At 42.4% G+C, this 12509-nt stretch overlaps 1 long non-coding RNA gene across 1 annotated transcript; it reads right to left on the bottom strand.

Annotated features, from left to right (window-relative positions):
- Nucleotides 1-338: 338 nt before the first annotated feature.
- On the bottom strand, nucleotides 339-12141 carry LOC310889548. Its single transcript, XR_014576619.1, has 4 exons — nucleotides 12092-12141; nucleotides 10806-10886; nucleotides 5059-5156; nucleotides 339-2802 (listed from the first exon to the last, which is right to left on the bottom strand). It is a non-coding gene; the product is annotated as an uncharacterized lncRNA (long non-coding RNA).
- Between the last annotated feature and the right edge of the window lie 368 nt (nucleotides 12142-12509).

Genomic DNA, 12509 nt, shown 5'->3' with positions numbered 1-12509 from the left:
CTCCTCTGGGATGTTCATTCGAATGGCATTTTTAATTGCATTGCCTGGTACTGGGAGAGGGGTAGTATGTTCTTATACAGACTAGCTGTGCTGCCTACATTCATGTGAAGAGCATAACAACAATCAAACTGACTTTCAGCTGCAGGTTTTTTAATACTTCCTGTTCTTCTTTGAGCAAAATCCACAGCTTGTCCCCAACTCTTCCTGTTGCTTCTACAATAACTGATGGTTTCCCATGAAGCAACATTTCAGATGTAAAAGATAAGATAAATTATACCTACTACATGTATCCTTCACCTCAAGAGAATCTTAAATAAAGATATCAGGTTAGTCTGCCTCATATCTCTTGCTTCACTGAGTGCACATTTCAGTTTGTTTTCTTTTACCAAATTAGTTTTCAAAGAATCAAAGAGCTGAGCACTGATTGGAAAGGACTTCTGGAGATCATGTAGACCAAATTCTGCTCAGAACTGGGTCGGTCACAGCAGAGTTTTGGATTACTCCAAGGATGGAAATGCCACAGCCACTTTTTGGTACCCTCACAATAAGTTTTTCGATTGATGTTTTTAAATGCAGTTTCCTGTGTTTCAGCTTGTGTCCACTGCCTCTTGTCCTGTCACTGGGACTTCCGTGCTCTCCCCATCAGGTATTCCTATACATTTATAAGATTCCCCTGTCTTTTCTGAACAGTCCCACTTCTGTCAGTTTTCCCTTGCATGTTAGATGCTCTAAGCCCTTAACCATCTTAATGGCCCTTTGCTGGACTCACTCCAGTATGTCTATGTGTTTCTTAATTTCCTTAAGAAGTTAACAAGAAACTTTCATGCTTTTGAGCTCAGGATGGTAGATGTTTATGTTAGTAAGGAAACTTAAGACTATAGGTTCCTAGGTCATGTTCTTTCATCAAGAAAAGTCTTATTCACATAAACACCTCAGAAGAGATAAATGATTCCTCGAAGCTGAGTCTTTAAAGGAAGATCATCCTCTTGTTATCCTTATTTTACAGGTAATTTTCCCAACTTCTCTATCTTCACATATATGCCCCGACATGGTACAGTCTTCCAGGGTCATCCCAACAGGAACCTAGCAAGAAACTTGTCCCCATTCTCCTCTTTACCCTTTTAGATCTGGTAAACACATCTCTCATCTTTGCAGTCACATTGTTTCTTCACACCTTTTTGGTTGCTTCTCCCTTGGAGACCCTGGATTCTGTTTGCCCCTTCTTCTTTTCCTCACCTTTTTAGCATAATGCCTATTTCCACTACCCATATCCTTTGTCCAAAGACTTTCTATCCCAGTCTTATTAAACTAGTGTTTTCCAGTCTCAGATACCCAGTATAATCCATTCCATTAAAGCACAGTTCCATGAAACAGGTTTCTGCACTCCTTTTATAGGTAACATGCTTCAAGTTCACATAGTTTTAGGAAACAAACATGCCTGGAAATATTTTTAGTCCCAGTTTCCATCTTTTTGGTTGTCTGATGGTTTCATGTCCTCTCATGTTACTTTTTATCAAAACAAACAAAAAACACCAAAAAAGACCAAAGAAAAAAACAAACCACCAACCAACCAACCAACCAAAAACACCACCACCACCACCACCAAACACACACACACATACACACAAAAAAAACAGAACAAACAAACAAAAACGCCAAAAAATACATTCCTTCTGCATGGCTGAAGAAGATCAGTTCACACTCCCTCCACCAGATTATTCATCCTGTTCTATTCACTGAACAAGTTGTCTGGGCCTGAGATAAAAATGAAGTTTTGAACCTATTGTGCCCAGTCCCATAGAAGTTGATTGGACATGGCTGAGAAATGGTATATCTTGGATACCAGTTTTCCTCACCAGCACAGGAGAGGTTGGTATGGGTGTTTATCACTAGACAGAGGGGTTAGAAATTGCTCGCACAAGTATTATGCCAAGACAGACACACTGCAGAATTTGTCTGCGCTGTTCTACACTGATCTAACTGCTAGCGATTTTAGTGGTTGCTATAAAAATCACACTAAAATTGTCTCACTGTTGCATGTCTGATTCAGTTTGCTTTTTCCAATAGGTTGTATGGAGTTTCCAACATTTTCCTTTCCCTTCATATCTCATTAGCCTTGATTACTGCTAAGCGCTTATTCTAACACACTGAATCAGTGATCTAATGCTGGAAGCTTGATTTCCAGAAACCAACTTACCAATTTTACCAATTTAATAATGACTGTGGTCTGTTAAATTTAGGAAAACATTATCCACCAAATTGATACAAACTCCAAGTATTTGCTTTGAGCAAAATCTTTGTCCAGCTGTAGACCAAACTTATCCTGACCTCTGAATATAACTTTTTTTTTTTGTGTAGCAGATTTCAAAATGTATTCTGAGTTCATACTGGGGGAAAAAAAAGAAGAAAAAAGAACATATTTATAAATACAGAATGCGTCAAAATGGTTTTAAATTTTCCACTGTACACACCTACTTATTAGACAAAGTAACTCTGCATAATGGAAGCCACTGTATTTGAATTGGAGCAATTTTTCATCACAGGTAACTTAGAAAGAGATAATGTCAGTTCTTAAGTGCTTTTTACCCCAGTATATTGGCAAGTCTGTTGGTTAAATAGACAGTTACTCTTCCTGTGTCTCTTTTTCACCTGTCCATTGAAAATGCCACCAGAGCACCAGAGCTTGCAGTACCTCTCTGTAGAAGTTTCTGCATCCCGTGAAATTTCCTATTCATCTTCGGCTGACCTTTGGTGAAATCTGAGCTGCTTCTGCTTACCATTTCCTTCTAGGAGTGCCTCTACCTAAAAAGTAGATAAGTAAAGTAGATAAGTTTGCCATAGATGGTAGATGAGGAGTTGATAAGAGTCTCTGTCATCTTCACCACCAAACTGAAGGTAGTGCAGCATCCCTTGGACCTCTCTAAAGGAACAGTACCATATTCTACCTAATCCCTTAATTTAAAAAGTTAAGTCAAAGCCTATACAGACCATCTTATTTTGGCTTCAGACCCTTTTTTGCCCATTTTCCTAGAGTTTGACTCTATACTTGGTTAACTTCTGCTAACTTCAAGAAGGACTGTGGTGGTAGGCCTCTGCATGGGTTTAACTCAATTGGTTTAAAATCACACTTTGAGTTAAATGGGTGCAACTGCTTTGTGTAGACAAGCCCTCAGAGGCACTTTGTCAGGCACATTGCCACTAATCCACCTACTGAGGTAATGTATCTTGCCCCAAGGGGAGCAACAGATTCCTCCCTGTTAATATTCAGATCTGTCAGAGTGGAGATGCCATAACACTGCCCTCACTTAAATCATTATCCAGTCTCCAGGTACATTATGTAGACTAAGTGATTGCAAAGTAGCTTTTTGGCTCATTATATTCTAAACTGGGCCCTGCAGAAAGCAAATACCCATTTGGTTGGGTTTAGGGCATTTGTTCAGTTATAGATCTCAGAGAAGTTTTCCTCTGTGGATCCAAGTGACTGCTAATATCCTTACAAATGATTTCTGCCTTTGGACAAGACTTACTTTTTGCATATATGTCAGACTATAAAGAACACTGCTTCCCTGGGGAGTGACCAGATTCTTCTCTGTCCAGGGGAACACCTGTCAGTCTTGGTGGGGGGGCTCCCAGCAGAAAAACGCTCACCTAGCCGACACCGCTGCGCAGTCAATTCCAGCACATACATATGCCTTGCCTTCAAAGTGCTTAACATTTCAGAAGCGAGCTTGTAGCAATTAGTGCTTGTTGTGTGATGGAGACTGCTGTGTTGACTGAGCCAATTAAGAGATCAATTAGTGCAGTGCAGAGTGCTTAGAGAGGTAGTCTTGGGTGACATCGGTCAGGTATTCAGTCCATACTCCGTACAGAACTGTGATCACTAAAGCTCGTTTAATGACTTTGTATTTAAAAGCGCACCAAAACACTTTTACGTACTGTCTGATTTTGTAGGTAAATCAGTTTTATGCTACTGTAGCCCATAGAATATTTTTTACACAGATAGAGTACTAAGTAGGGATTTCTATGAACTTGAAAAACTACAAGCAAATTCCAAGGCTGGTGTTTCTTTTTCCTGTTATGTTTAAAATTTTGTAAAAAATCAAAGATTATATGCTCTAAAGGCCCACTCTGACTTCTAGTGAAGTCTGTGCCTGGCCAAAGCATATCAGTATTTTCTTTACAGAAAAGAAAAGCGAAACCATGTCTTTATCATTTCAAGTTACGCTGGGGTTTAAGGTCTTGATTAGATAATTTGCCTCATTCAGCACTGGTCAGAAGTTTACAGATGAAAATACCAATTGGACATCAGTCCATCAGCTCTCTTTGGTTTCCTAGCCAAGCTGCTGTGGAACCTGGGCTTCTGAGTTCTGTGATTCCTGGATTGACTCACCATAGCAGGGTTTCAGGCATGTCACACAACACTGCTAGGAAGTCAATGTTTGTGGAAGTGGAGGCCAGCAGAGGTGAAACTAATAAGAAAGTCTCAGGAAATTATATATTTCAGAAACACCATGCATGTTTCCTTTTAGAAACAGTGTTTGGGGATTTCTGGGTCATGAGAAGGTCTTGAAAAATTGATGTAGGTCCTGACCAAACAAAACCACATAAATAAAGAAGAAAAAGAAGGCAAGGTATTATTAACCCTAAATCCTGCATTTTAGCCAGTTCTAATCTTGTTCCACTTTGAAATGTGTTTATATGTCTATAACAACCTTCAAAAATCAAAAAACAAAGGGGGCAAAGTTGAGCACTGACTTCATTTCACAGATAGTAATGCCAAACATAGTCTACTAAACTATTAAAAACAAAATAATTTTGCTCTCTTAAAAAAAATAAATTAATTCTCTTTATGCGGTAGAGTTTAAAACATAACATGGAAGATTCGATTTCACTTAGGTTTTAAAAACTATCAAGGACTGCTTGATTTCATATTTTTCCTTGTCCTGCTTAGAAACAGTAGGGAAAAAAAAAAAAAAATTGTTTTGCATATAGTAATCCTTCATAATCTCAGGAAGACTTAAATTAAGATTTTAATGGATTCATTGTTTCTCAACCTACCACTTTCTTGGTGCTGCATTAACTAAACCACTCTTCCTGTATTCACAGAAAAGTACTCTCCTTTTCCTTTCCTGGAACTTCCTTTCTGGACACAAATTCTGGGGAAAGTGAACACAAAAGAGAACATGGAAGGTATACTTTATCCCAGAAGTTTTAAAGTATATGTTTTAAACAGTCTTATGAGACCAGAAACAGCAACAAAGAATCAAGGTTTAGACAATACCATAGCCCTCCACTGTATCTTACAGAAACAAACAAACAAACAAACGAACAAAAAAGTGTGGAAAACCAATATACTTAAATATTAATAGTAATGAGAGTAAGTGATTAATGAGGATGCAGCAATAACCAAGGATTTTCTCTTTCTCTCCCCACATAAGGAAAACAAAATAAAATAACGTTTAAATATAGTTTCTGGAGGTGCTTCATTTAGCACAGTGTTTAGATCCAAGGCTTTTATAGGCTTCAGTGAAAGATCTGTTCTGAATGAAGATAACTATGGAAAAAATAAGACTTTCTTATTGTGATCTCAGAGGATTATGCACAACACTATATACAATAAGATGCTTTCTCCAGGCATTTGTAACAGTACTTGTGGGAGGGGAGTACTGATCTAAGCAACATGAACCAGGCTCCCAGTGTGTTACGGCTACTTGATTACCATGCAATTTTGAAAAATTCTGACTGGGAGCCACATAACCACATATAAACATCTACATTGAGTCTTTTCTTCCTTGACTCCCTTTATAGTCACCAGAGGATTTGCCAATGCTGCTAAAAATAAGGAGAACAAGTTTAAAGCACCAGACTGCCGACCACTCCACATTCTTAATTCAGCTACATTTCCTCAGTTTCCTAACACTCACTCACTTGCCCCATTTTGGATAACTCCAACTGGCTATCTCAAAGGCAAGTTGGTTATAGAGGGAGCTATAGGGCTAGCTCTAAGCAGTGTGGACAGCAAGCAGCTTGATCCCCCTGGCCATGGGGCAGGGACTGTTCCCTTACTCTTCTGCTTGGTGGTACAAGCAGAGTCAGAGGCAACTAGAAGCAGCAGCCCTTCTGAAGTGTGTTTCCATTCATGCCAAAGTAGCTGTTTACAGCAGGTTGGATGACTCGTGCTCCTTATGTCTCAGTTTCTACAAAACGGGTAATGATATGAAATAGTACATAACCACGCTGACAAAGAACAGTGAGTGCTTTGGGTGAGAAACGCACCACCTAAAGAGAAAGAAACCAGAAAATCCCAAGTGATAAAAATTAAGATCAACGTTCTAGCAGCTACCACACAGTCATTTCTTAGCTAATATTTAAGAGGCAAATTTGCATAACACCATTTTGTGAGTTACTGGGCTCAGGGAGTGGGTTTGGTGCAGGCAGCCTGATGCAGCAGGGCTGCAAAGAGCAGGCCAAGGTTAAGCTGAGGGTCTAGACCGCGTGGTGTGGGGACAGGGTCCCAGGAGCTGAAATTGCACTTTCTATGCAGGGCACCAAGCCCTCTCCTTCTGTAATAGGTATTTCTGTTTGGTGTTGTAGCAAGTATGTTCACGGTATATCACAGACTGGTTCAGTAGAGAAAAAGAATGTCCACAGCCTTTCAATGTCCACATGAATTTTAAGATCACAAACCCTGGCTTTGAAAACACATGTTTGGCTTACCATGAAAGTGGACTGTAGAAAAACAAAACAGCCATTCCATGACACACAGTCACTGGCTTTATTTTATTATTATTTTTTTTTTCTTCTCAAGAATCAAGGAACAGCCAGGCGTGGTTTCAGAAGGCATTTCTTATTGCATCCGGCCAAAAGATGTTGTAATATTTACACTAGTACACAGTTGTTGGCCTAAAAACTATTGTGTAGGGAGTCAGAATGGGAATACAGATTCAAATGCAGCACCAAATAAATAAAGTTTCATTAATGCATGGCTCAGTGAGAAGAACATTGGCCGGGGACTCAAACGGCCGATGTCTCTGTAGGTCCTTTCAGCGGACTTCAAAGCACACTCACGGTGCCGGCCCACCCGCCGCCGACGGTGTTTCCACCCCAGTGCACACGCCAGGCTCCAGGCAGTGTCCCAAGGGGCACAGGCGCCTGTTCCTGTCCCACCCGGCTGCCTGAGGTGTCTGCAGCCAGGGTGACAAGGGGCACACAATGCCACAGGGAGAGGGATGGCAGCGTGATGGCCAGGCTTTCTGGGGGGCTGCACACCACGCTGCGAGGCACTGCCACTCACTGCAGTTGCCACCCATGACAGAAGGCATGGTGGCATGCACAGGGGTGCCTGGTGTCCCCACAGGCTCCTCATGCCACCAGGACACTGGAATCCCACGTGAGGCATCCATCGGAGCGTGTGATTGTGTGTCCCTCCGTTCAGACACAGTGATGAGCAGAAACTCTTCAGGCCCATGACCAATAGATGGCAGGCAAATCTTAGGCCTGTCGTGCAAAACGGTGATGTCCCACAGGCTGACTGCACTGGGAGCTGGTGGGACCGTGCTGTCACCTCCCACTAACGCCAGGGCTGGCCTGAAGGCCTGTGGTGGTCACTGCATTGTGCCAGTGGTCAGGAAGCCCCTCTCCCAGGCTGAGATCGTCCTGTCTGGTCCCTGCCGTAACAGCATCTTATCCCAGGGACACCTGCACTCGACTTCGCAGTGCACTCCTCTCGTGCTTTCCAGCTTGTCCCTGTTCTGCCTTTATTCTGGAGTAACTAGGCTCTAAATGGGGCAACACAGAAAGACGGGATCAGCATGATTCCCACCCTACATTTCATCCTAACTCTCTTGAGAATGGCATTTTTCTGGCCACTCAACATTACAGTCACGTAGCTATTTTTCATGGCAGAGAGCTTTAAGACCCAGCCCACCCCAAACCAAATGAACAAAAAGCCCATGGAAAGTACCGTAAAATTAATATTTTCATTTTAAAAACTCCCCACTTTCAACTTTTAAACAAAATTCATGACTCTTAAAGCATATGATAATTGTTGATTTTTCCTTAGTCCCTGTTTCACAGACCTTGCCTGTGAAGACGGCATAAAGACAGGACCAAGCAAGTGTCCTGACCACAATGTTAGCGCACCTTTAGGCAGGGCGAAACAAAGGTTGAACTGGAAATCGGGAAAAAAGCCACATGTTTTTCCAGACAATTAAAGCACAAGGGAAAGTTTGTTTTCTAAGTAAAGCTTTCCCATATATTAAAAAAGGGAGGGGGATAATTTTAGCTTTTTTAAGTGCTTTCTTAAGAATACTCTGCTGTTGTACTCAATAAGAAACTGAATTAAATGTTTTCCTGAGCATGTGGCATGCCAAAACATTATTTCAACTTCAATCTGTTTACTGTTTCTGCTGAAATTCATTTTAATACAGGCTGCCTTTTCCTCAGCACGCTAAATAGCTCACAAGGCACCGTGCATGCTTGTGTGTGCATAGGGAAGATACACAGACGTGCGCATAAAGCACACATAGAGGGGTTTGTGAGCATTGGCACGTGTGTGTGTGTGTGTGTGGAGATGGGTGGGAAGCTGGGAGTTTTCTGTAGTCATTGTCATGATATGTGCTCCCTGATAACAACACCTAACCTGATGTAGGGCTTCTAACCAGAGAAGGTCAGAATTATTATCACCCCTCTATTGCAGAGGTGGGAACACTGGAAAATAAACAAACAGCTGGAGGTCACCCATAAAGCCTGCGAATGTGGGTAGGTAGAGAAGAAAGATTTCCTCATCCCCTGAGCTGCAGGGCAGTGTGTGCTTCCCACAGAGACTAAAGACACTCAGCATCACAACAGAGCACAGATGTATCAAGTCTATAGTCTCTACAGTGCATAAAAACCAGCCCCAAAAATACACTGAAAAACACATTGTGCAATTATCGGCACTTCCCTCTGCAGATGAAAGAGTACAGAAGCAGATGAACAGAGCAGTGTGACTGAGAGCCCCTTGGGTGTTCGGCATGAGGACTGGGACCCGTGGGTAGCCAGCAAAAAGTACTTGAGGTCAAAAAGAGGAACTCGCAAGTGGTTTGAGCTGGGTGTTTGGATGACTTCACTGCTCACATATTGTTTTCAGTGAAGGCACATGCAACCTAGCAACTATCACTCACTATGAAGAAAAAAAATTATTTGAGCTTATATGGATGTATATGAATTCAAAATATAAGTGGACGTAGGTGAATTTGAAATATGCCTAATTCACATGCAAAACTCAGACTCGTCTGTTCCCAACATTAGAAAAGTCCAACTTACAAAGTGTGAATTTTCAGAAAGTCTTTTTTCTACATTTCTACATGCCATTTCTACACCTCTAAAAATTAGAAATGATCTTCATTTGGAAACGAAAATAGTATTTGCCACAAGTTGGGGTGAATCTGGTCCCAGGTTTTGCAAATCAATTCAGGCTTTATAAAAATATACTGGAAATGTTAGCCCCAGTCTCTAAGCTGTTCAAAATTGGATGCAAATGCTTGCATTTTAGGCTTTGTTCAACTACCAACGTGGCTGAGGGATAATCTCGTGTTAGGTGTAAAACTCTCCCCACTGCCGCTTGGGAAACTAAATATCGCTTAGTCTTATGTAACCTGAAACATGTTTCATCAGGCAGGTGAACACAGTGCTGAGAGTTCAGCAGCAGTTTACCTTTTGAGGGGGAGGAACCATTCATTATGTCTTGCAGCCCCAGAGATAGGCCCTGCTGAAAGATGTCTCTAATTATGCCTAAGCACTACTCCGAGACAAGCCAAAAGGTTTGAAGGTATAGCTACGGCTGTGACAAGCCAAACATTTGTCTTAGCCCCAAGACGCAAAAAAAACCACCATTGGATCTTTGGAACGGAGCGTGCAGGAGGAGAACATGAGAAGTGCAGAGAGCGTCGTGCATGTGCGTGTGGGCACAGGCGCACAGATCCGTGCATGCAGGTAAGGTCACTGTGACCGCCAGGAAGCAGTGCCAGACACTTTTCAGTGCTTTGGCTCTGTCCCGACTTCTCTCTCATTCATGGGCACGGAGCCGAGACAGAGCCAGGTTTTCAGCTGCAGCCAGACTTAATGCTTCATTACTTTGCCCACCTCTACACAGGATATAGCATTTTTAACATTAGCAGTTAGCATTTTAGGCTCTCATAAATTATCCTGGGCCTCTACTGCTGAAAATATGTTCCAGTGCATGGCCTGTCCGTCCCCTGGCCCGTGAGGTGTGTGGGATGCCGGCTTTGTGAACCGTGGCTGTTTCTCTACTACAGCCTCCACTCAATCTCCGTTCAGGGCCTTTGAACTGGGAGCAGTAAATGTTTGCCTGCTGCTAGTGTAGATTTCCCATGTGATGCACTGGGATAACGTGAAACCTGCTAGATGTGAGCGGCTCATTTTGTGCTCCAAATGGAAATCTGGAGGATGGGAGCAAGCACTTCTCTAGCCAAAGAAAGAGCAGGCTCAGCTGAAGAAAAGCCATTGCTGGACGTGCCAAGGGGTAATAAACACATTCCTTTTTAGAAGGAGAAAGGGAAGGGCAAGGAGCAGGTCTAGGGTGTGCAAGTAGTTTAAAGTCACTGATGAGCTAACACCCACGCAGATGAGGGAGAGAGAGAGAATGCCAAAGGCCACCCTTCATTTTACAGCCAATTAGTGGCTTGCAAGCTTCTACGCATCCCTGCAGGACCAGATTCCCTGCTTCAGCCACAGCCACCAATGAAGGATGACACACGAGGTGCTCTACCTCAGAAGCATACCCAGGAGGTTTTATGACTCACCGCACACGTCTGCGAGTTACAGCTCCTTTCTTCCTCTTCTTCTTTCTCTTCAGGACAAGGAGCTTGCCAGGAGCACCTTACCTTTAAGGACAAGAGGAGGGTGGCATCATCACTTTTCCCTTCAGTATCCACATGGATGCTCTGATCTCACTGCTGCCCTGCCCTAAGGTTTTAGCATGCACTTTGAGGCCAATGAACTCACACACTGAGTTCATGGGCACTGCAAAAAATGTCCTTCTCATCAGCTGTGGTGGAGCCAGAGGGCTTTTGGCTAATTCTCAGCTTTAACTAGTTCTAGGGAAGTTCACAGCAGCAAGAGGAAACTAAGAGAAAAATGTTCAAAAGACTGATTTTTCCCCAGAAACCCACAAAAGGAGTAATGGGCATGCTGAGCAGTATTGTCTGGGGCTTTGAGGTGGAGAGCTGATCATCAGAGCCCAGTGTGCTGAAGGAACTCCCAGCTTAATACCATGGAAGGACACTCATGGGCTGCAGAGATGTTGTGAGGATAAGTGGCTGCCTGATGAGATTTTCCAAGCTGCTTGTGGGGAGGGTCAAAGAAAGCCTGTCATTTGGAGGAACTGGCAAAAGTATGAGCAGACTGTGTGAATGAGAAGAAACCCTGGGTGGAGTTATGCCACAGGAGGATGCACAGGACATACCTGGAAAGAAAGCTCAGGGGCTGTAAGAAAAGGTGCAGTGGATAACTAGTCTACGAAAGGGGTGGGTGGGGGGTGACCAGAAGAGCAGCTGATGTGTAGGACCTGTCTGCTATTTGGGAGAAAGGAAAACTGTCAAGAAACTGATGGACTATTTCCTACCAGAGCTCCAGTGACAACAGCTTGGCTTTTCACTGAGAGAAAAAGAAAAATAGTACCCTGAACTTCTACCTTCTCCCAGGGTGTTTTCTGTTCTTGTCCTCAAAACTAGAACGGTACTTTGTGCTCAAAATTTTAATTAAAAACTAGAGACAAACAGCCTCCACATCAGTTACAGAAATTTTGCATTCACAGCAGACTTTGGTTTTCATCATATGACATACTTTTATAACCAGCTCAGTTAACATTTTAATTTTAAAATGTAGTTAACACTTCGAGGAGCGCTGCTCCTTTTCAAACGATGGAATGCATATATAACCTCAGAGGCTTATGTTTGTATTTATTTTGACCAGCACTGCTCAAAAAAAAAAACTTTTGGCACACAAATTGCATGTTTTTCCCTGGGGAACAGAATACAGTAAAAAAAAATTATTAATAATAATAATAAAATGATAGCAAGTCATATACCTGAGTGTCAAGGACATCATTGGGAAGCCAGTAGAAGGAGCAAAGAAATGGGAGGTGATGGTGGTAGAGAGTAAAAAGACAGAAGTGCTGGGACTTCAGAATATGAAAAGCAAAGCTTTTGGAAAGAAGAATCAGGCTGCACGTGATTGTTAGGCATGGTCTCAGTGGATAGATCCTGTATTTTTCACCCCTCTGAGGCTTCTAGCTGTATTTTTGGCACTGACCTTTACTCAGGAGAGATCCCAACTATGCATGCTTAACACTTTGTTTGGCAGCTACTACCTCTAGTGCATGCTGAGGAACGTGTTGAATAGCAGGATTTCTTGTTCCTTTTTGAAACAACAATATACAGAAGCTATAACGGGTGCTCTGGCCATCTCTGTGAGAGTTAACTATATCAGAAATGGGTGGAAAATAA

The sequence above is a fragment of the Anser anser genome (genome assembly GCF_964211835.1).
Source record: "Anser anser genome assembly, chromosome: 1".
Lineage (NCBI taxonomy): Eukaryota > Metazoa > Chordata > Aves > Anseriformes > Anatidae > Anser > Anser anser.
Note: the sequence above shows the minus strand (reverse complement) of the source record. Positions and strands in the feature narration are given on the sequence as shown.